Source organism: Balaenoptera physalus (genome assembly GCF_965194825.1).
Source record: "Balaenoptera physalus genome assembly, chromosome: 1".
Lineage (NCBI taxonomy): Eukaryota > Metazoa > Chordata > Mammalia > Artiodactyla > Balaenopteridae > Balaenoptera > Balaenoptera physalus.
The window spans coordinates 46,825,966-46,850,347 of record NC_138882.1 but is presented as its reverse complement, the minus strand read 5'-3'; the positions used below and the strand labels follow the sequence as shown (position 1 = coordinate 46,850,347).

Genomic DNA, 24,382 nt, shown 5'->3' with positions numbered 1-24,382 from the left:
ATACCACTGATCTGAAGATGATTTTAAGTGGTAGACAAGTATATTTATTTTTAATAGTCATGTATTTAAAGTTTATGCATGCCTAATGTTAAGAAGAATCTTTTTCCATTAGTGATCATATAAAGTTTCCTTCTGAAATAAATTGAAGTTTTTAAAAAAGCAGATGGATTTTAGAACTAATACGGGAATGCTAACACCTCATTTCAGAATTAGGCAGAATTACCTGCCCCAGGACTGGCACAGCAGGAAAACCCAGACTTCCCTCCATCCACACACCTCTCCCCTCACAGGCTTAGACTCCTTTTACTGCATAGTAGAAAGTAGACTGGGAATCATGTTTTCCATAGATAAGCTGGCTCGCAATTCAGTGATCTGGTGACAGATGGAGAGGCAAGACCGGTGTTACCTTAGGGAGGCTCCTCCCCATGGAAACACATGGAGCAGAAAATGTGTGTTCCGCCCCCACACACACACATACTGGGCATAGACCTCCCAGTATCACCACTTTCCCCAGCATCCCTGGGCCCAGTTGTTATCACTGTGTCTCCAGAGACTGAATTTAATGGCTGACACCACTCTCATGTGAACAGATTCCAGGTAGATCCTGCCTTGAATTCAAAGCTCCAACTCACGGAATTTAAACTATAAGTTCACCCGTGGCCGCAAGAGAGGCTGCAGAAGCAAGACTGTATCAGAGAGCTTTTATTTCTACAGCGGCAACGCCATGGTTTGTGAGATGGAGCCCACCTAACAGAGAAAATGGAGGAAGGCATGTTGGGCAGACAAAGCCAGGACTCTAGAGAGGAGAAACCAAGTCTCAGCGAAGTTCGGTGACTTGCCAGGGTCATGAAGCAAGCAAGTGGTTCTGCATTTATAACATCAAATTCTTCCTAAGCAAGTTCTGGGAACCAGAGGCTTCAGGAAGGAATTTTGGTTCTTTTATGTAAGAGGAAATTTAGGAACAAAAACAAAAACGATGCAGCTCTCATGAACCGAGGAAAAATGATGTCCCAATCTGAATCTGTAAGGCCCAAGGCTATGCCAGGGAGATGCTTTCCCCTACCTTTTCCGGGGAGATGAGTTGTGCAAAGTCCTTTTTTGATGGTGAGATTAGAATTCCTAGGAAAGTACCTTTGCTTTTTTTTCCTTGTAAATTTAGTGTTTTATTAGAATAATTATCTTTTTTTTTAAGTCTCTTCTTCCTCTGTTCCCATATAGCTCTTTGGCAAATTTGGGCTCTTTCACTGGTTTTAGAGCTTGTGCAAAGAGGCCAGCATGCTTCAGCTCAGAGACTCTGGCAGTGGTCACACCACCCTCTCTACATGGTGGAGGTTCTCCCCTATAATGCAGTTGCCTGGATGGTCACCCTGTTTATCTCTGCCAGACTTATTAGGAGGCAGCCTTAGGGACTGCATTGGAGAGCTAGTGAGCGTCCCTGCTTGGCAGGCCTGCTCCTGGGGATTTGTGGTATAGCAACTACACTGGAGAACAAAAGCTGATGTCCCCAGTTCAAGCCTTCCCTCGTGTGTACTTTGTTTCATGCCAGGATTCAATTTATGACTCCAGTCTCCAGTCACAGGAGATCTGTATAAACAATCCAGGCCATTCCTTACTGTTTATCCTCCAAATACTTGTCTTTTGAAAGCTCCTTATGATTTCAAGGAATCTTTTCTGCTGTTTTTTGAGAGATTGAGATGATTAGGTCTGTTTCCATTGGTGGGATGCTCTCCTTACATCTCTGCCTGGACCAATCAGAGGTTGAAGGACATATCACTAGGCCACAGCTGCCACTAGTGATGACCAGAGCTGATTAATACAGTTAGAGTTTATAGGTGGAATTCAAGGGCAGCAATCTGCTGGGAGAGAGGCTGACCCAAGGAGGGGACTTGAAAGCACATTTATTGGGGTGGCCAAAAACTTTGTTCAGGTTTTTCTGTAAGATGTTATGAAAAACCCAAACAAACTTTTTGGCCAACCCAATACATAGCACTTTATACATTAGCTGATGATAACTATCATGCTGAGATCCCGCAGTGAGTGTGACACTGAGCTAACTGCTTTTAAACACAGCTGTTCTTTGAGATAGGTTCTATTATTATACCCACTTTACAGATGGGGAAACTGAGAGACCCAGTTCAAGGTCACATAGAGTAAGGGGTGGAGCCAGGATTCTAATCTCAGCAGTCTGGCTCCAGAGTCTCTACTCAACTTCCACATCATACATAATAAAGATTGAGAAAATCTTCCCTCCCCCAGCTCCCCTTGGTGTCACCACTAAAACCCTTCAAGATATCTCTCCTCTCCAGTATCTCTCCACCCCAACTCTGCTTTGTTTAGCCAGAGTGTGTTTCTTTGAGTTAAGAACTCCAACTGCTAAGCCTCAGTTTTGTCATTGGTAAAATGAGAATTATAATGGTACTTGTCTCATATGGTTGTGTAAGCATGGGGTAAACATCCAATAAATGATTCTTGTTATTACAAGCTATTAGGAAGTTTTACAGAAAATACTGGCTTAAAATGAGGTGTCTCTGGCTTCATTAGTCTAGAATTCTCCATCACTGCTTTACCAATGTAGAGATAATCAGGTTGTTTATCATTCTTTCCTGCAGCTCTCTATCTTACTCAGAATTTCAAACTTAGAAATTTCAGACTCAGGGATTCAGATCTAAAGAGCACCGTTTCTGCCATCACCGCAAAGCAAGCTTGGGCGCCCTTGGGTTTGAGACCCACAAGAGGGTCTGCCCAGCAGAGGATCTTGGTCTCACCACTTGGGCTCTGCCCACACACATGTTAATTCAGATGGATAACAGCACAAAAGAAAGTACACAGCACATTCTTTCATTAATGGGTTTATTCATCAGGAAAGGAAGAGAAGAATAAATGCTGCCAATGAGAATAGCCAGTTTTCAGGGAATTAAAAGACATTTTTGCTTGAATGCGCTAAAAGTTTAAATAACCAGCGATAAATTATCTAAGTTGGTAGTTTTCAAACTGTGTTCAGTGGAGCCCTGGAGTTTTACAAAGGCACCTCAGGGGCAGAGCTGAAGTTAGTAATTATCTTACCGGCTGAATGTTAACTTGCAAAGGAATGAATATACTGAGGCTATAAAGCATGTGGAATGTCATTGAAACAGAAGAACCAGAACCTTCCTGCATCCTAAAGGCAACATCAGTCCTAGATATGTGTGACCTTGGTCAAGTCACTTCCCACCTCTGGCTTCTGTTTCTTTTCTGTCCAAGGAGGAGAATCAGCGATGTGATGATCACAAAGATCTTTTGGCTCTAAAGCTCTGAGACCACTACCTGTTCTCTTCAATGTCTACTTCCAACAAAAAATATTTTTAGGATTATCTTTATACAACTCTCTTCAAAGCTGGTACATCATTTCTTTGACATTTCTCAGTGATTGCAAATCCTAGCTCTTTCAGGATAAATGTGATTTTTGGAACTGACCCAAACCAAACAAAACCAAACAAACAACACCACCAAAAAAACCCAAAACAAAAAAACAAAAAAACCCACATTCACTAGTTCAGAACCAGACTGTGAAATTAAATTCATATTTTATGGCAAGACAGGAAAAATTTAAACATAAAAAAATTTCTCTGCCCTTTGGCCTCCTCTTTCCCCTCTACTGTGCATCGTGTATCTGCATTATGCATCGACCAAACCTCCCCATTGGCAGAAATACCTGCTCAACCATAAAGAGCAACATTCTCCTAGCGTCAACAAGACAACTCCTTAGAAGACAGCATTCCATTCTAATCTTGTAAGGGGCCACGATGACCCAGAACCCACTACCCGCTAGATTGTGTAAACTGTCAATAATATATCACTTAATGGATAACCCTCTGTCTCAAAAAACTTATATAACGGTGTTTTGACTTCTAATGGGCAGAACAGTTCTCTGAGTTTTCTGACCTGTTCCTGGGTTATAATCTTCAATTTGGCTCGAATAAAATTTTACATTTCTTTCTCTTAGATTGACTGATTAATTTTTTCATCGACAAAGTATTTCATTTAGTTCTCCACAAGTGTTTAGTGAGTACCTTTCAAGAGCCAGGTACTGGTGTTAAGTGAGACAAAGGTGAATAGGCCAAGCTTTTCTGTTTTCTCAAGGGGGTCCCAGTTCAGTGATAAGCTGGTGAAACACACTTGTGTTAATTTCTTTTGTGGTTTATAGATGTCTCCTAGTTCTGGCCATTCTGACTAGAGAAGGCAAAATGTTTAAGCCAATGATTAGAGAAACTAGTAGTTGCCTTGGAAAGAGGGAGAACTATCTCTCCTGTCTACCATTTTGAAGGGTTTCTTATAAATATCCTCTAGCTCAGAGACCATAAGGCCTGAATCTGTAAGCAGTGCCTTCTCCTATTCCCACCCCTTCAGTAAGTGCAAAATACCTTCAATTCCCAGATCCTTTTGGTGGCTGGCCGGTTGGCAGTAAAACATTGTTTACAAGGATCTCTAAATCAGCCTCGTTTGGCAGCCATGTTACACTTGGTTCAAATGGATCATTGTACAGAGATAGGAAAGGCAACCTGTGTAATAGAAATCTGATTAATCTAGGCTCAAGTCCCAGATCCATCTAACTGGCTTTGGGACTTTGGGCAAACCAGTTAACTTTGCTGAATTTTATTTTTCCTTATCTATGAAATGAAATTACAGACATTTCACAATGTTGCCAAATGGATAAGGAATCACCTCTATTGACTGCCCAGTATATGTTAATACTTAGTGAGGATTCAAAAAGTGGAGGTGGCATGGACATACACACACTACCAAATGTAAAATCGATAGCTAGTGGGAAGCAGCTGCACAGCACAGGGAGATCAGCTCGGTGCTTTGTGACCACCTAGAGGGGTGGGATAGGGAGGGTGGGAGGGAGACGCAAGAGGAAGGGGATAGGGGGATATATGTATATGTATAGCTGATTCACTTTGTTATACAGCAGAAACTAACATACCATTGTAAAGCAATTATACTCCAATAAAGATGTTTAAAAAAAAAAGTGGCGGTTCTTTTTATTATCAGGTCTGCAAGGAGGGCATTAGTCATCACACTGCCTGTGAGAGGAAAGCTGACCTGGATCAGTCCTCTTAGTGTTGCTGGAACTTGAGGGAATCACCATTGAGCTGAGCAGAGGCGTATAAAGGTATCCTAGGTGGGTATGTGGCTCTGATGGGGCTCCTGGAGATGGGGGACTCCCAGGAACCACAGAAGGAAGAAGTTGAGGTGAAGCTGAGTCAGCATTCTGGCCAGAGCAGTTGATGGAGGCAAGGTCTGAACTGGTGCCTCCATGGTTGACATTAGAACCGTAGGAAGGTGAATGGATGAGGCACATTTTTCCATTGACTTACTTGATTAAGCCAATCATCTATAGTATTTGGAAAGCCACATAATCACCATCTGAGACGTTAAGCCATCAGAAAATCTCAACAGTTGCAGGAGGCCTTCAGTGCCCCTAATAGATCTAGAACTGGATATTGGCAAATGGTCCCTTGAAAATGAAGTCTTCTCTCCACCTAGACAGGTGGCGGTAAGGGTCTGCCAGCTCAGAGGTTGCAAACTGGAGGCTTTTGTTGTCACATCTATTTTGACTTGAACAGTGTTTAAAATAAGATTTCACTGGGATTTCTGGCTTTTCTCAAATGTTAGAAGATGGAGCCACACCGAACCTACATTCTGGCACACCAAAGGTTCACTGACACCAACTCTTTTGGGGTTTCAGGTTATGCACAGCTTCTTCCTTGAAATGATTATTTCTTGTGGTTTTTATAACACTGCTCTGTCCTCATCTTCCTCCGCCCTCTCCAATTGCTTTTCCATTCTGTTTTATACAAGCCCTTCCTCCTTTGCTAATCCTTAAATGCCAGCAATCTCAGGGCTCTGTTTCAGATCCTCGTTTCTTTTCCGCAGTCCACACACTTTTCTTGATAAACCTCATCTCCTCCCAGTGTTTTGAATCCCAGCTATATGATGCTACAGGCAAGGAAAACTTTTCCCTTCTTCCCTTCTAGGTTCTTTGGCTGGTCTAATAATTAAATTGACATAAGACAGATTAACAGTAGAGAAAACAAATTTAATTCCTATGTATGGGAACTCATAAAAATATGAGACTCAAAGAAGTGACCAAAGTAGGCAGCTTTTATGCCTTTTAGACACGGAAACAAATTTGTGAAGAGTTGACAAGACAAAGTGGTTTGGGCTTGGGGTTAGCAAATTAGTGACAAAATAAAAGGTTTGCTTATATAGCCTTTCTTGTCCCTAAATTGCCTGTCTTTGGTGATAAGGATGTCTTGTACCCTCCTGGTAGAGGGAGGGTAGCTTTGACATGGGAGATTTATTTCCTGCTTTCAGGAGAACAAAGGAGGGTCAGAGTGTCCTTGCACTGACTGTTTCTTAAGTGACTTTAATTCAAAATAATCAATATGACAAAGCAGCATATTATGGGGTGGCATATTCTGCTCCCCTTCACTGCTGATGTCCATGGTAGCATGTGGTACAGAGGGGACTTGAATTGTGCAGAAGCATGAGATAGGAGGGTTCTGGTGTGATGTTTTTCTTTTTCCCTTTCATCCTTTAACTGACCTAGCCTGTTTTTTAAAAAATTTATTTTATTGAAGTATAGTTGATTTACAATGTTGTGTTTAATTTCTGCTGTACAGCAAGGTAATTCAGTTACAGATATATGTATTTTCTTTTTCATATTCTTTTCCATTATGGTTTATCACAGGATACTGAATATAGTTCCCTGTGCCATACAATAGGAGGACCTTGTTGTTTATCCATTCTATATATCAATTGTTTGCATCTGATAATCCCAAACTCCCAATCCATCCCTTCCCCAACCCCCCCCTTTCTTGGCAACCACAAGTCTGTTCTCTATGTCTGTGAGTCCGTTTCTAAGATAAATTCATTTGTGTCGTATTTTGGATTCTACATATAAGTGATATCCTGTGGTATTTGTCTTTCTCTTTCTGACTTACTTCACTTAGTATGATAATCTCTAGATCCATCCATGTTGCTGCAAATAGCATAATTTCATTCTTTTCTATGGCTGAGTAGTAGTCCATTGTGTGTGTGTATATCATTTAGGTTGTGTCCATGTCTTGGCTATTGTGAATAGTGCTGCTATGAACATAGAGGTGCATGTATATTTTTGAATTATAGTTTTGTCTGGATATATGCCCAGAAGTGGGATTGCTGGATCATATAGCACTTTTTTTTTTTTCTTAACAGTTGTCCACATAGATTAATTTATTATCATTAATGGACTTCATTCATTTATCATTTCCATGCTGGGGTCTGTGCTGTGCACACAAAGATAAATCAGGCATCATCACTACCTTCGGGAATTCACACTCTCTTGCCAGGAGTTGAGGTAGGTTGGTAGGACGTAGGCAACCCAACACATACATAGTTATAGCCCAAGGTAATGGGACAGCAGCCAACGCAGGTACGAGGCTCTCTGTTGGCCCTGGCTGGAGTGATCACAGAATCCTTCCATAAGGACAGGTGTTACACATCTGTGCATCCATTTGATTATACAGATATTCACTGAGCACATCTCTGTGTCAGACACTGCCAAGTGCTGGGAGGGGATCTAAAGATGAATAAGAGTTGGTCCCTGCCTTCAGGATCTCACACCTGAGCAGATGTGAGTGGGAGCTGGGGACGGGTGTGTGCACATAACTCATCAATGTCTTTACATGAGGCGGAGTGTGAGGGGTGGTGAGAGCAGTGTGGCCGGGTGCTGTAGGGGTGCCCGCAAGGAATAGGGATTCTGCTCGGGCAATGGATATGATGGCCTCTAAGTCGATGTTTGGAGGCTTGAGTAGAATTTTCATGTGGGAGATGGGGAAGGGCTTTCTGGGTTGAGGGAACAGCCTGGGCAAAGACATGGAGGCCAGAAACTTCACAGCACATTGAGGACTACTGATGAGGACCATCCTTGGTCATGAGCCCATTGGTCACCTGCCCATTTATGACAGCCAGTGCGTGGCTGCAGCATGGACATGGGGTGGGGTCGGGGCAGCCATAGAGTGAGAGAAGAGGCTAAGGAACTTGGCAGGAACTAAACCGTGGGGGCCTTGAATGCCATGCCAATCTCTTGGGCTCTGTTCTGTAAACACTGGTTTTTTTTGTTTTTTTGTTTTTCACACACACACACTGTATTTTATTTTTACAAGAGATAAATAAACTGTCACCAAGCATTGTAAATGGATGACCACAGCAAAAGCAACAATGATTGCAGTTACCAAACATGAAACACACTCATATTATGTCATAATATTGACATTCAGTCCAGTAATCCTCCACTGTAACAGCTCCTTTACTTTGCAGTGAAAATTGATTTGTGTATTTTTTGCCTCTGAGTCCTTGTGGGGTTTGTTTTTTTTTATTCAAACAGAAAGTCACAAAAATTATAATCATCCTCATCAGTTCACTCAGTCCCATGTAATTAACTTTTTTTTCATCTTGATCTTTTGTTAGCACTTTTATGAATTCATCAGTTTTCCATTAGAGTTCTGAAAATGCTTATTCATTCAGTTCAGCAGTACAGTCAGTTACCAGAAACCTGTACTTCTCAGAGTCGTTTCCATGAATTACTTGAAGATGAAACCCTTTTATAGGAACATTTTTGCAAAAGCATCAGAGTACACCCAGAACTATCTGTAAATGACAAAAGACTTAAAAATGACCACAGTTAAAGATTTGATGAAAGGTCATAATAATGCAATTGACAAGGAAATTTAGTTATTTCTGAGATATACATTTTAAAGTAATAACTAGAATTATGACTTATAACATTATACCAGAACATATAAGATTTTTAGAAATTTCATGTAATGTCTGAAACATTCGTATTAACATATTTCCATACAAATAACCCAATGAAAGTTTAGTATTAGTTGTTTTCTTTGTTTTTTTATACTGCAGGTTCTTATTAGTCATCAATTTTATACACATCAGTGTATACATGTCAATCCCAATCACCCAATTCAGCACACCACCATCCCCACCCCACCACGGTTTTCCCCTCTTGGTGTCCATATGTTTGTTCTCTACATCTGTGTCTCAACTTCTGCCCTGCAAAAAGGTTCATCTGTACCATTTTTCTAGGTTCCACATACATGCGTTAATATACGATATTTGTTTTTCTCTTTCTGACTTACTTCACTCTGTATGACAGTCTCTAGATACCTCCACGTCTCAACAAATGACTCAATTTCGTTCCTTTTTATGGCTGAGTAATATTCCACTGTATATATGTACCACTTCTTCTTTATCCATTCGTCTGTTGATGGGCATTTAGGTTGCTTCCATGACCTGGCTATTGTAAATAGTGCTGCAGTGAACATTGTGGTGTGTGTGTCTTTTTGAATTATGCTTTTCTCTGGGTATATGCCCAGGAGTGGGATTGCTGGATCATATGGTAATTCTATTTTTGAATTTTAAAGGAACCTCCATACTATTCTCCATAGTGGCTATATCAATTTACATTCCCACCAACAGTGCAAGAGGGTTCCCTTTTCTCCACACCCTCTCCAGCATTTGTTGTTTGTAGATTTTCTGATGATGCCCATTCTAACTGATGTGAGGTGATAACCTCATTGTAGTTTTGATTTGCATTTCTCTAATAATTAGCGATGTTGAGCAGCTTTTCATGTGCTTCTTGGCCATCTGTATGTCTTCTTTGGAGAAATGTCTATTTAGGTCTTCTGCTCATTTTTGGATTGGGCTGTTTGTTTCTTTAATATTGAGCTGCATAAGCTGTTTATATATTTTGGAGATTAATCCTTTGTCCATTGATTTGTTTGCGAACATTTTCTCCCATTCTGAGGGTTGTCTTTTCCTCTTGTTTATGGTTTCCTTTGCTGTGAAAAAGCTTTGAAGTGTCATTAGGTCCCATTTGTTTATTTTTGTTTTTATTTCCATTACTCTAGGAGGTGGATCAAAAAATATCTTGCTGTGATTTATGTCAAAGAGTGTTCTTCCTATGTTTTCCTCTAAGAGTTTTATAGTGTCTGGTCTTACATTTAGGTCTCGAATCCATTTTGAGTTTATTTTTGTGTATGGTGTTAGGGAGTGTTCTAATTTCATTCTTTTACATGTAGCTGTCCAGTTTTCCCAGCACCACTTATTGAAGAGACTGTCTTTTCTCCATTGTATATCTTTGCCTCCTTTGTCATAGATTAGTTGACAATAGGTGCGTGGGTTTATCTCTGGGCTTTCTATCTTCTTCCATTGGATCTATGTTTCTGTTTTTATGCCAGTAGCATATTGTCTTGATTACTGTAGCTTTGTAGTATAGTCTGAAGTCAGGGAGTCTGATTCCTCCAGCTCCGTTTTTTTCCCTCAAGACTGCTTTGGCTATTCGGGGTCTTTTTTGTCTCCATACAAATGTTAAGATGATTTGTTCTAGTTCTGTAAAAATTGCCATTGGTAATTTGATAGGGATTGCATTGAATCTGTAGATTGCTTTGGGTAGTATAGTCATTTTCACAATATTGATTCTTCCAATCCAAGAACATGCTATATCTCTCCATCTGTTGGTATCATCTTTAATTTCTTTCATCAATGTCTTATAGTTTTCTGCATACAGGTCTTTTGTCTCCCTAGGTAGGTTTATTCCTAGGTATTTTATTCTTTTTGTTGAAATGGTAAATGGGAGTGTTTGCATAATTTCTCTTTCAGATTTTTCACCATTAGTGTATAGGGATGCAAGAGATTTCTGTGCATTAATTTTGTATCCTGCAACTTTGCCAAATTCATTGATTAGCTCTAGTAGTTTTCTGGTGGCATTTTTAGGATTCTCTAAGTATAGTATCATGTCATCTGCAAACAGTGACAGTTTTACTTCTTCTTTTCCAATTTGTATTCCTTTTATTTCTTTTTCTTCTCTGATTGCCGTGGCTAGGACTTCCAAAACTATGTTGAATAATAGTGGTGAGAGTGGACATCCTTGTCTCATTCCTGATCTTAGAGGAAATGCTTTCAGTTTTTCACCATTGAGAATGATGTTTGCTGTGGGTTTGTCATATATGACCTTTATTATGTTGAAGTAGGTTCCCTCTATGCCCACTTTCTGGAGAGTTTTTGTCATAAATTGGTGTTGAATTTTGTCAAAAGCTTTTTCTGCATCTATTGAGATGATCATATGGTTTTTATTCTTCAATTTGTTAATATGGTGTATCACATTGATTGATTTGTGTGTATTGAAGAATCCTTGCATCCCTGGGATAAATCCCACTTGATCGTGGTGTATGATCCTTTTAATGTGTTGTTGGATTCTGTTTGCTAGTATTTTGTTGAGGATTTTTGCATCAATATTCATCATGATATTGGTCTGTAATTTTCTTGTTTTGTAGTATCTTTGTCTGGTTTTGGTATCAGGGTGATGGTAGCCTCATAGAATGAGTTTCGGAGTGTTCCTTCCTGTGCAATTTTTGGGAAGAGTTTGAGAAGATGGGTGTTAGCTCTTCTCTAAATGTTTGATAGAATTCACCTGTGAAGCCATCTGGTCCTGGACTTTTATTTGTTGGAAGATTTTTAATCACAGTTTCAATTTCATTACTTGTGATTGGTCTGTTCATATTTTCTATTTCTTCCTGGTTCAGTCTTGGAAGGTTATACCTTTCTAAGAATTTGTCCATTTCTTCCAGTTGTCCATTTTATTGGCATAGAGTTGCTTGCAGTAGTCTCTTAGGATGTTTTGTATTTCTGTGGTGTCTGTTGTAACTTCTCCTTTTTCATTTCTAATTTTATTGATTTGAGTCATCTCCCTCTTTTTCTTCATGAGTCTGGCTAATGGTTTATCAATTTTGTTTATCTTCTCAAAGAACCAGCTTTTAGTTTTATTGATCTTTGCTCTTGTTTTCTTTGTTTCTATTTCATTTATTTCTGCTCTGATCTTTATGATTTCTTTCCTTCTGCTAACTTTGGGTTTTGTTTGTTCTTCTTTCTCTAGTTCCTTTAGGTGTATGGTTAGATTGTTTGCTTGAGATTTTTCTTGTTTCTTGAGGTAGGCTTGTATAGCTATAAACTTCCCTCTTAGAACTGCTTTTGCTGCATCCCATAGGTTTTGGATCATCGTGTTTTCATCGTCATTTGTCTCTAGGTATTTTTTGATTTCCTCTTTGATTTCTTCAGTGATCTCTTGGTTATTTAGTAACGTATTGTTTAGCCTCCATGTGTTTGTGTTTTTTACGGTTTTTTCCGTGTAATTGATTTCTAATCTCATATCGTTGTGGTCAGAAAAGATGCTTGATATGATTTCAATTTTCTTAAATTTACTGAGGCTTTTTTTGTGATCCAAGATGTGATCTATCCTGGAGAATGTTCCATGCGCACTTGAGAAGAAAGTGTAATCTGCTGTTTTTGGATGGAATGTCCTATAAATACCAATTAAATCTATCTGGTCTATTGTGTCATTTAAAGCTTCTGTTTCCTTGTTTATTTTCATTTTGGATGATCTGTCCATTGGTGTAAGTGAGGTGTTAAAGTCCCCCACTATTACTGTGTTACTGTCGATTATCTCTTTTAGAGCTGTTAGCATTTGCCTTATGTATTGAGGTGCTCCTATGTTGGGTGCATATATATTTATAATTGTTATATCTTCTTCTTGGATTGATCACTTGATCATTATGTAGTGTCCTTCCTTGTCTCTTGTAACACTCTTTATTTTAATGTCTTTTTTATCTGATATGAGTATAGCTACTCCAGCTTTCTTTTGATTTCCATTTTCATGGAATATTTTTTTCCATCCCCTCACTTTCTATGTGTCCCTTAGTCTGAAGTGGGTCTCTTGTAGACAGCGTATATATGGGTCTTGTTTTTGTATACATTCAGCAAGCCTGTGTCTTTTTGGTTGGAGGATTTAATCCATTCACGTTTAAGGTAATTATCGATATGTATGTTCCTATGACCATTTTCTTAATTGTTTTGGATTTGTTTTTGTAGGTCCTTTTCTTCTCTTGTGTTTCCCACTTAGAGAAGTTCCTTTAGCATTTCTTGTAGAGCTGGTTTGGTGGTGCTGAATTCTCTTAGCTTTTCTTGTTTGTAAAAGTTTTAATTTCTCCATCGAATCTGAATGAGATCCTTGTTGGGTAGGGTAATCTTGGTTGTAGGTTTTTCCCTTTCATCACTTTAAATATATCATGCCACTCCCTTCTGGCTTGTAGAGTTTCTGCTAAGGAATCAGCTGTTAACCTTATGGGAGTTCCCTTGTATCTTATTTGTCATTTTTCCCTTGCTGCGTTCAATAATTTTTTTTGTCTTTAATTTTTGCCAATTTGATTACTATGTGTCTCAGCATGTTTCTCCTTGGGTTTATCCTGTATGGGACTCGCTGTGCTTCCTGGACTTGGGTGGCTATTTCCTTTCCCATGTTAGGGAAGTTTTCGACTATAATCTCTTCAAATATTTTCTCAGGTCCTTTCTCTCTCTCTTCTCCTTCTGGGACCCCTATAATGCGAATGTTGTTGCATTTAATGTTGTCCCAGAGGTCTCTTAGGCTGTCTTCATTTCTTTTCATTCTTTTTCTTTAGTCTGTTCTGCAGCAGTGAATTCCACCATTCCGTCTTCCAGATGACTTATCCGTTCTTCTGCCTCAGTTATTCTGCTATTGATTCCTTCTAGTGTAATTTTCATTTCAGTTATTGTATTGTTCATCTCTGTTTGTTTGTTCTTTAATTCTTTTAGGTCTTTGTTAAACATTTCTTGCATGTTCTCAGTCTTTGCCTCCATTCTTTTTCTGAGGTCCTGGATCATCTTCACTATCATTACTCTGAATTCTTTTTCTGGAAGGTTGCCTATCTCCACTTCATTTAGTTGTTTTTCTGGGGTTTTATCTTGTTCCTTCATCTGGTATATAGCCCTCTGCATTTTCATCTTGACTATCTTTCTGTGAATGTGGTTTTTGTTCCACAGGCTGCAGGATTGTAGTTCTTCTTGCTTCTGCTGTCTGCCCTCTGGTGGATGAGGCTATCTAAAAGGCTTGATGGGAGGCACTGGTGGTGGCTAGAGCTGACTGTTGCTCTGGTGGGCAGAGCTCAGTAAAACTTTAATCCACTTGACTGTTGATGGGTGGGACTGGTTTCCCTCCCTGTTGGTTGTTTGGCCTGAGGCAACCCAACACTGTAGCCTACCTGGGCTCTTTGGTAGGGCTAATGGCAGACTCTGGGAAGGCTCATGCCAAGGAGTACTTCCCAGAACTTCTGCCGCCAGTGTTCCTGTCCCCACAGTGAGCCACAGCCCCCCCCCCCACCTCTGCAGGAGACCGTCCAACACTAGCAGGTAGTTCTGGTACAGTCTCCCCCAGGGTCACTGATCCTTCCCCTGGGTCCCGATGCACACACTACTTTGTGTGTGTCCTCCAAGAGTGGAGTCTCTGTTTCCCCCAGTCCTGTCAAAGTCCTGCAATCAATTCCCACTAGGCTTCACAGTCTGATTCTCTAGGAATTCCTCCTCCCGTTGCCGGACCCCCAGGTTGGGAAGCCTGACATGAGGCTCAGAACCTTCACTCCAGTGGGTGGACTTCTGTGTTATAAGTGTTCGTCAGTCTGTGAATCACCCACCCACCAGTTATGGGATTTGATTTTACTGTGATTGCGCCCCTCCTACCGTCTCATTGTGGCTTCTCCTTTGTCTTTGGATGTGGGGTATCTTTTTGGTGAGTTCCAGTGTCTTCCTGTCAATCATTGTCCAGCAGCTAGTTGTGATTCAGGGGTTCTCGCAAGAGGGAGTGAGAGCATGCCCTTCTATTCCGCCATCTTGGTTCCTCTCCTCCATATAGCACTTCTATTTTTAATTTTTTGAGGAACCTCCACACTGTTTTCCATAGTGGCTGCACCAATTAGTATTCCCACCAACAGTGTAGGAAGATTCACTTCTCTGCACACCCTCTCCAGCATTTGTTATTTGTAGACTTTTAATGATGACCATTCTGATAGGTGTGAAGTGGTACCTCATTGTAGTTTTCATTTACATTTCTCTAATAATTAGCAATGATGAGCATCTTTTCATGTGCCTATTGGCTATCTGTATGTCTTCTTTTGAGAAATGTCAATTTAGGTCTTCTGCCCATTTTTGATTGAGTTGGGTTTTTTGTTGTTGTTGTTGTTGTTGTTTTTTCAGTTGTATATATTTTTTTAACATCTTTATTGGAGTATAATTGCTTTACAATGGTGTGTTAGTTTCTGCTTTATAACAAAGTGAATCAGTTATACATATACATGTGTTCCCATGTCTCTTCCCTCTTGCGTCTCTCTCCCTCCCACCCTCCATATCCCACCTCTCTAGGTGGTCACAAACCACCAAGCTGATCTCCCTGTGCTATGCGGCTGCTTCCCACTAGCTATCTATTTTATGTTTGATAGTGTATATATGTCCATGCCACTCTCTCACTTTGTCACAGCTTACCCTTCCCCCTCCTCATATCCTCAAGTCCATTCTCTAGTAGGTCTGTGTCTTTATTCCCGTCTTACCCCTAGGTTCTTCATGACCTTTTTTTTTTCTTAGATTCCATATATATGTGTTAGCATATGGTATTTGTTTTTCTCTTTCTGACTTACTTCACTCTGTCTGACAGACTGTAGGTCCATCCACCTCACTACAAATAACTCAATTTCATTTCTTTTTATGGCTGAGTAATATTCCACTGTATATATGTGCCACATCTTCTTTATCCATTCATCCAATGATGGACACTTAGGTTGCTTCCATGTCCTGGCTATTGTAAATAGAGCTGCAATGAACATTTTGGTACATGACTCTTTTTGAATTATGGTTTTCTCAGGGTATATGCCCAGTAGTGGGATTGCTGGGTGGTATGGTAGTTCTATTTGTAGTTTTTTAAGGAACCTCCATACTGTTCTACATAGTGGCTGTATCAATTTGCATTCCCACCAACAGTGCAAGAGTGTTCCCTTTTCTCTACACCCTCTCCAGCATTTATTGTTTCTAGATTTTTTGAAGATGGCCATTCTGACCGGTGTGAGATGATATCTCATTGTAGTTTTGATCTGCATTTCTCTAATGATTAATAATGTGGAGCATTCTTTCATGTGTTTGTTGGCAATCTGTATATCTTCTTTGGAGAAATGTCTATTTAGGTCTTCTGCCCATTTTTGGATTGGGTTTTTTGGTTTTTTGTTATTGAGCTGCATGAGCTGCTTGTAAATTTTGGAGATTAATCCTTTTTTAGTTGCTTCATTTGCAAATATTTTCTCCCATTCTGAGGGTTGTCTTTTGGTCTTGTTTATGGTTTCCTTTGTTGTGCAAAAGCTTTTAAGTTTCATTAGGTCCCATTTGTTTATTTGTGTTTTTATTTCCATTTCTCTAGGAGGTGGGTCAAAAAGGATCTTGCTGTGATTTATATCTTGCTGTGTCATAGAGTGTTCTGCCTATGTTTTCCTCTAACAGTTTGACAGTGTCTGGCCTTACACTTAGGTCTATAAACATTTTGAGTTTATTTTTGTGTATGGTGTTAGGGAGTGTTCTAACTTCATACTTTTACATGTACCTGTCCAGTTTCCCAGAACCACTTATTGAAGAGGCTGTCTTTTTTCCACTGTATATTCTTGCCTCCTTTATCAAAGATAAGGTGTCCATATGTGCGTGGATTTATCTCTGGGCTTTCTATCCTGTTCCATTGATCTATATTTCTGTTTTTGTGCCAGTACCAGACTGTCTTGATTACTGTAGCTTTGTAGTATAGTCTGAAGTCAGGGAGCCTGATTCCTCCAGCTCCGTTTTTCTTTCTCAAGACTGCTTTGGCTATTTGGGGTCTTTTGTGTTTCCATACAAATTGTGAAATTTTTTGTTCTAGTTCTGTGATAAATGCCAGTGGTAGTTTGATAGGGATTGCACTGAATCTGTAGATTGCTTTGGGTAGTATAGTCATTTTCACAATGTTGATTCTTCCAATCCAAGAACATGGTATATCTCTCCATCTATTTGTATCATCTTTCTTTCATCAGTGTCTTATAATTTTCTGCACATAGGTCTTTTGTCTCCTTAGGTAGGTTTATTCCTAGATATTTTATTCTTTTTGTTGCAATGGTAAATGCGAGTGTTTCCTTAATTTCACTTTCAGATTTTTCATCATTAGTGTATAGGAATGCAAGAGATTTCTGTGCATTAATTTTGTATCCTGCTCCTTTACCAAATTCATTGTTTAGCTCTAGTAGTTTTCTGGTAACATCTTTAGGATTCTATATGTATAATATCATGTCATCTGCAAACAGTGACAGCTTTACTTCTTCTTTTCCGATTTGTATTCCTTTTATTTCTTTTTCTTCTCTGATTGCTGTGGCTAAGACTTCCAAAACTATGTTGAATAATAGTGGTGAGAGTGGGCAACCTTGTCTTGTTCCTGATCTTAGTGGAAATGGTTTCAGTTTTTCACCATTGAGGACGATGTTGGCTGTGGGTTTGTCGTATATGGCCTTTATTATGTTGAGGAAAGTTCCCTCTATGTCTACTTTCTGGAGAATTTTTATCATAAACGGGTGTTGAATTTTGTCGAAAGCTTTCTCTGCATCTATTGAGATGATCATATGGTTTTTATCCTTCAGTTTGTTAATATGGTGTATCACGTTGATTGATTTGCGTATATTGAAGAATCCTTGCATTCCTAGAATAAACCCCACTTGATCGTGGTGTATGATCCTTTTAATGTGCTGTTGGATTCTCTTTGCTAGTATTTTGTTGAGGATTTTTGCATCTATGTTCGTCAGTGATATTGGCCTGTAGTTTTCTTTCTTTGTGACGTCTTTGTCTGGTTTTGGTATCAGGGTGATGGTGGCCTCGTAGAATGAGTTTGGGAGTGTTCCTCCCTCTGTTATATTTTGGAAGAGTTTGAGAAGGATAGGTGTTAGCTCTTCTCTAAATATTTGATAGAATTCGCCTGTGAAGCCATCTGGTCCTGGGCTTTTGTTTGTTGGAAGATTTTTAATCACAGTTTCAATTTCAGTGCTTGTGATTGGTCTGTTCATATTTTCTGTTTCTTCATGGTTCAGTCTCAGCAGGTCGTGCATTTCTAAGAATCTGTCCATTTCTTCCTGGTTGTCCATTTTATTGGCATAGAGTTGCTTGTAGTAATCTCTCATGATCCTTTGTATTTCTTCAGTGTCAGTTGTTACTTCTCCTTTTCCATTTCTAATTGTATTGATTTGAGTCTTCTCCCTTTTTTTCTTGATGAGTCTGGCTAATGGTTTATCAATTTTGTTTATCTTCTCAAAGAACCAGCTTTTAGTTTTATTGATCTTTGCTCTCATTTCCTTCGTTTTTTTTCATTTATTTCTGCTCTGATCTTTATGATTTCTTTCCTTCTGCTAACTTTGGGGGTTTTTTGTTCTTCTTTCTCTAATTGCTTTGGGTATAAGGTTAGGTTGTTTATGTGAGATGTTTCTTGTTTCTTAAGGTAGGATTGTATTGCTATAAACTTCCCTCTTAGAACTGCTTTTGCTGCATCCCATAGGTTTTGGGTCGTCGTGTTTTCATTGTCATTTGTTTCTAGGTATTTTTTGATTTCCTCTTTGATTTCTTCAGTGATCTCTTGGTTATTAAGTAGTATATTGTTTAGCCTCCATTTGTTTGTATTGTTTACAGATCTTTTCCTGTAATTGATATCTAGTCTCATAGCGTTGTGGCCGGAAAAGATACTTGATATGATTTCAATTTTCTTAAATTTATCAAGGCTTGATTTGTGACCCAAGATATGATCTATCCTGGAGAATGTTCCATGAGCACTTGAGAAAAATGTGTATTCTGTTGTTTTTGGATGGAATGTCCTATAAATATCAATTAAGTTCATCTTGTTTAATGTACCATTTAAAGCTTGTGTTTCCTTATTTATTTTCATTTTGGATGATCTGTCCATTGGTGAAAGTGGGGTGTTAAAGTCCCCTAGTATGATTGTGTTACTGTCGATTTCCCCTTTTATGGCTGTTAGTATTTGCCTTATGTATTGAGGTGTTCCTATGTTGGGTGCATAAATATTTACAATTGTTATATCTTCTTGGATCGATCCCTTGATCCTTATATAGTGTCCTTCTTTGTCTCTTGTAATAGTCTTTATTTTAAAGTCTATTTTGTCTGATATAAGAATTGCTACTCCAGCTTTCTTTTGATTTCCATTTGCATGGAATATCTTTTTCCATCCCCTCACTTTCAGTCTGTATGTGTCCCTAGGTCTGAAGTGGATCTCTTGTAGACAGCATATATACGGGTCTTGTTTTTGTATCCATTCAGCCAGTCTGTGTCTTTTGGTGGGAGCATTTAATCCATTTACATTTAAGGTAATTATCGATATGTATGTTCCTATTCCCATTTTCTTAATTGTTTTGGGTTTGTTATTGTAGGTGTTTTCCTTCTCTTGTGTTTCTTGCCTAGAGAAGTTCCTTTAGCATTTGTTGTAAAGCTGGTTTGGCGGTGCTGAACTCTCTCAGCTTTTGCTTGTCTGTAAAGGTTTTAATTTCTCCATCAAATCTAAATGAGATCCTTGCTGGATAGAGTAATCTTGGTTGTAGGTTTTTCTCTTTCATTACTTTAAATATGTCCTGCCACTCCCTTCTGGCTTGCAGAGTTTCTGCTGAAAGATCAGCTGTTAACCTTATGGGGATTCCCGTGTGTTTTTTGTTGTTTTTCCCTTGTCGCTTTTAATATGTTTTCTTTGTATTTAATTTTTGATAGTTTGATTAATATGTGTCTGGCGTGTTTCTCCTTGGATTTATCCTGTATGGGACTCTCTGCGCTTCCTGGACTTGATTCACTATTTTCTTTCCCATATTAAGGAAGTTTTCAACTATAATCTCTTCAAATATTTTCTCAGTCCCTTTCTTTTTCTCTTCTTCTTCTGGGACCCCTATAATTTGAATGTTGGTGCATTTAATGTTGTCCCAGAGGTCTCTGAGATTGTCCTCAGTTCTTTCCATTCTTTTTTCTTTATTCTGCTCTGCAGTAGTTATTTCCACTATTTTATCTTCCAGATCACTTATCCGTTCTTCTGCCTCAGTTATTCTGCTATTGATCCCTTTTGGGTACTTTTAATTTCATTTATTATGTGTTCATCATTGCTTGTTTCCTCTTTAGTTCTTCTAGGTCCTTGTTAAATGTTTCTTGCATTTTCTCTATTCTATTTCCAAGATTTTGGATCATCTTTACTATCATTATTCTGAATTCTTTTTCAGGTAGACTGCCTATTTCCTCTTCATTTTTTAGGTCTGGTGGGTTTTTACCTTGCTCCTTCATCTGCTGTGTGTTTTTCTGTCTTCTCATTTTGCTTATCTTACTGTGTTTGGGGTCTCCTTTTCGCAGGGTGCAGGTTCATAGTTCCCATTGTTTTTGGTGTCTTTCCCCAGGGGCTAAGGTTGGTTCAGTGGGTTGTGTAGGCTTCCTGGTGGAGAGGACTAGTGCTTGTGTCCTGGTGGATGAGGCTGGATCTTGTCTTTCTGGTGGGCAGGTCCACATCTGGTGGTGTGTTTTGGGGTGTCCGTGGCCTTATTATGATTTTAGGCTGCCCCTCTGCTAATGGATGGGGCTGTGTTCCTGTCTTGCTAGTTGTTTGGCATAGGGTGTCCAGCACTGTAGCTTGCTGGTTGTTGAGTGAAGCTGGGTCTTGGTGTTGAGATGGAGATCTCTGGGAGCTTTTCGCTGTTTGATATTACATGGAGCTGGGAGGTCCCTTATGGACCAGTGTCCTGAAGTTGGCTCTCCCACCTCAGAGGCACAGCACTGACTCCTGGCTGGAGCACCAAGAGCCTTTCATCCACACGGCTCAGAACAAAAGTGAGAAAAATAAAAGGACGGACAGAACCCTAGGACAAATTGTGAAAGCAAAGCTATACAGACAAAATCTCACACAGAAGCCTACACATACACACTCACAAAAACAGGAAAAGGGGAAAAAATAATATATCTTGCTCCCGAAGTCCACCTCCTCAATTTGGGATGATTTGTTGTCTATTCAGGTATTCCACAGATTCAGGGTACATCAAGTTGATTGTGGAGATTTAATCCGCTGCTCCTGAGGCTGCTGGGAGAAATTTCCATTTCTCTTCTTTTTTCCCACACCTCCTGGGGTTCAGCTTTGGATGGGCCCCACCTCTACGTGTAGGTCACCTGAGGGCATCTGTTCTTTGCTCAGACAGGACGGGGTTAAAGGAGCAGCTGATTCAGGGTCTCTGGCTCACTCAGGCCGGGGGGAGGGAGGGGTACGGAAGAGGGGCGAGCCTGCAGCGGCAGAGGCCAGCGTGACGTTGCACCAGGCTGATGCACGCTGTGCAGTCTCCCGGGGAAGTTGTCCCTCGATCGCAGGACGCTGACAGTGGTGAGCTGCTCAGGCTCCCGGCAGGGTAGCTGTGGATAGTGACCTGTGTTTGCTCACAGGGTTCTTGGTGGCTGCAGCAGCAGCCTTAGCGTCTCATGCCCATTTCTGGGGTCCGCGCTTATAGCCGCGGCTCATACCCGTCTCTGGAGTTCGTTTAGGCGGCGCTCTGAATCCCCTCTCCTCGCGCACCAGGAAACAAAGAGGGAAGAAAAAGTCTCTTGCCTCTTCGGCAGGTCCAGACTTTTTCCTGGACTCCCTCCCGCCTAGCTGTGGCGAACTAGCCCCCTTCAGGCTGTGTTCACGCCACCAACCCCAGTCCTCTCCCTGCAATCCGAGCGAAGCCCGAGGCTCAGCTCCCAGCCCCCGCCCACCCCGGCGGGTGAGCAGACAAGCCTCTCGGGCTGGTGAGTGCTCTTCGGCACCGATCCTACGTGTGGGAATCTCTGCTTTGCCCTCCGCACCCCTGTTGCTGCTCTCTCCTCCGAGGTCCGAAGCTCCGCCCTCCACCACCCACAGTCTCCGCCCGCGAAGGGGCTTCCTAGTGTGTGGAAACCTTTCCTCCTTCACAGCTCCCTCCCACTGGTGCAGGTCCCGTACGTATTCTTTTGTCTCTTCTTTCTTTTTTCTTTTGCCCTACCCAGGTACATGGGGAGTTTCTTGCCTTTTGGGAGGTCTGAGGTCTTCTGCCAGCGTTCAGTAGGTGTTCTATAGGAGCAGTTCCACGTGTAGATGTATTTCTGATGTATCTGTGGGGAGGAAGGTGATCTCCACGTCTTACTCTTCCGCCATCTTCTCCTCCGCCTCTTGTTGTTGTTATTGAGCTGTATGAGCTGTTTGTACATTTTGGAAATTAATCCCTTTTTGGTTGCATCATTTGAAAAATTTTTCCCATTCTGTAGGTTGTCTTTTCATTTTGTTTGTGGTTTCCTTTGCTGTATAAAAGCTTGTAATTTTTATTAGATCCCATTTGTTTACTTTTGCTTTTATTGCCTTGGGAGGCTGACTTAAGAATTAATTGGTACAATTTATGTCAATTTATGTTTTGCCTATGTTCTCTTCTAGTTTTATGGTGTCATGTCTTTAAGTCTTTAAGCCATTTTGAGTTTATTTTGTGTATGGTGTGAGGGTGTATTCTAACTTCATTGATTTACATGCAGCTGTCCAACTTTCCTAACACCACTTGCTAGTGATGGACTGTCTTTTCTCTACTGTATACTCTTGCCTTCTTTGTTGAATATTAACTGACCATAGGTGAGTGGTTTATCTCTGGGCTGTCTATTCTATTCCATTGATCCTTGTCTGTTTTTGTGCCAATACCATGCTGTTTTGATTACTGTAGCTTTGTAGTATTGTCTGAAGTCTGGGAAGGTTATGCCTCCAGCTTTGTTCTTTTTCCTCAGTATTTCTTTGCCAATTCTGGGTCTTTTATGATTTCATATAAATTTTAGGACTATTTGTTCTAGTTCTGTGAAAAATGTCAAGGGTAATTTGATAGGGATTGCATTAAATGTGTAGATTGCTTTGGGTAGTATAGCCATTTTAACAATATTAATACTTCCAATCCAAGAGCATGAGATATCTTTCCATATCTTTGAATCATATTCAGTTTCCTTTATTAATAATCTATAGTTCTCAGCATATGTCTTTCATCTCCTTTGACCTAGACCGTTTTTATTTTTAAGATCATAATGTTCATTTTGGAAATTTATCTAAACACAGATAGTTATAAATAAAGAAACAGAAATTGCCTATAATCCAGAGATAACCATTATTAATATTTTGGTTATTTAAAGTAGAATTCTTTGCTATGCTGATATCCATCACTATCCTCTCACCGTAAGTTTTTTCTTCATGAGCGCATTATCATATTTATTTACTACTTTATTTTCTATCTTCTTTACTATGTTTAGCCCACTGCTGCAAACCCCAGGCCCTATAATAATGACTGGCACACGGGAGGTGCTCAGTAAGTTTCTGTTGAATAAATGAGTCTCTTTTTATATATAGAACAGAGCTGAGGTCATACTTTACATACAGTTCTAAATTTTTATTCATTTAGCATTATATTTCATCATGCCACTGACTAGTTTAAAACCCTTCAGTGAAGGGTTTAAAACCCTCATTACCCTTAGAACAAAGCCTAAAATCCTTACTATATCCTGCAAGATGTTGGTCTTTGGAAAGACACACAATCCTTATCTTTGGAGCTACAGCAGCTCAAATCCTCAGAATCCACATGGCCCAGCTCCAGGCTTTCCTCCCCATTTTCTCCCTCCCAGCCATGCTGGGCTCCTTATAATTTCCACCAACACACCATACCCTCTCTTGTCTTGGGGCATATTTGTTTTCTAGTGCTGCTGTAACAAAATTACACTGGGTGGCTTAACAACAGACATTATTTTCTCACAATTCTGGAGGCTAGAAGTCCAAGACCAAGGTGTCGGTAGGGTTCATTTCTTCCAAGGCCTTTCTTCTTGGCTTATAGATGGCTGTTTTCTTCATGTCTTCACATGGTCTTTCCTCATGCGTATCTGTGTCCCAATCTCCCCATCTTATGAGGACACCAGACACTCTAATTACCTCATTTAACCTTAAGTACCTCCTTAAAGATCCTGTGTACAAATACAGTCACAGACTGACGTATTTGGGATTAGAACTTCAACATAAGATTTTGGGGTACACGATTCAACCCATAACACAAGGCTTTGAACTAGTTGTTCCTTCTGTCTCTCCTCTTATTTGAGATCTCAGCTTAAATTTCACTTTTCAGACAACTTTTCCATGACAGCAACCAGGCTAGGTCCCCACTTTATATGCTCCCATAGTATCAGTATCATCCCCTTTTAAAACCCTCATCACGTTTGTAATTACTTGTTCCATGTCTGCCTTTTGGATTTGACTGTAAAATACATGAGAACAAGACTTGGAACTGTGTTGAACATCACCTTCTTCCCAGAGCTTAGTTCAGTGCATGGTGAATAGGAAGGGCAATAAATCTTTGCTCAATTAATCCAAACTGAAGAGCATGCTCTTAGATATTAAAAACTT

The 24,382-nt window shown here is 40.0% G+C and overlaps 2 long non-coding RNA genes across 2 annotated transcripts in view; one reads left to right on the top strand and one right to left on the bottom strand.

Annotated features, from left to right (window-relative positions):
* LOC309666499 overlaps window positions 1-9,376 on the bottom strand; it is a 28,120-nt gene extending 18,744 nt beyond the window's left edge. Inside the window, exon 1 of the long non-coding RNA XR_014267126.1 lies at window positions 1,064-9,376. This is a non-coding gene — a long non-coding RNA (uncharacterized lncRNA). The remainder of the gene's footprint in view (window positions 1-1,063) is intronic.
* Window positions 1-24,382, top strand: part of LOC309666517 — a 48,991-nt gene that overhangs the window by 19,251 nt on the left and 5,358 nt on the right. The window lies entirely within an intron of this gene.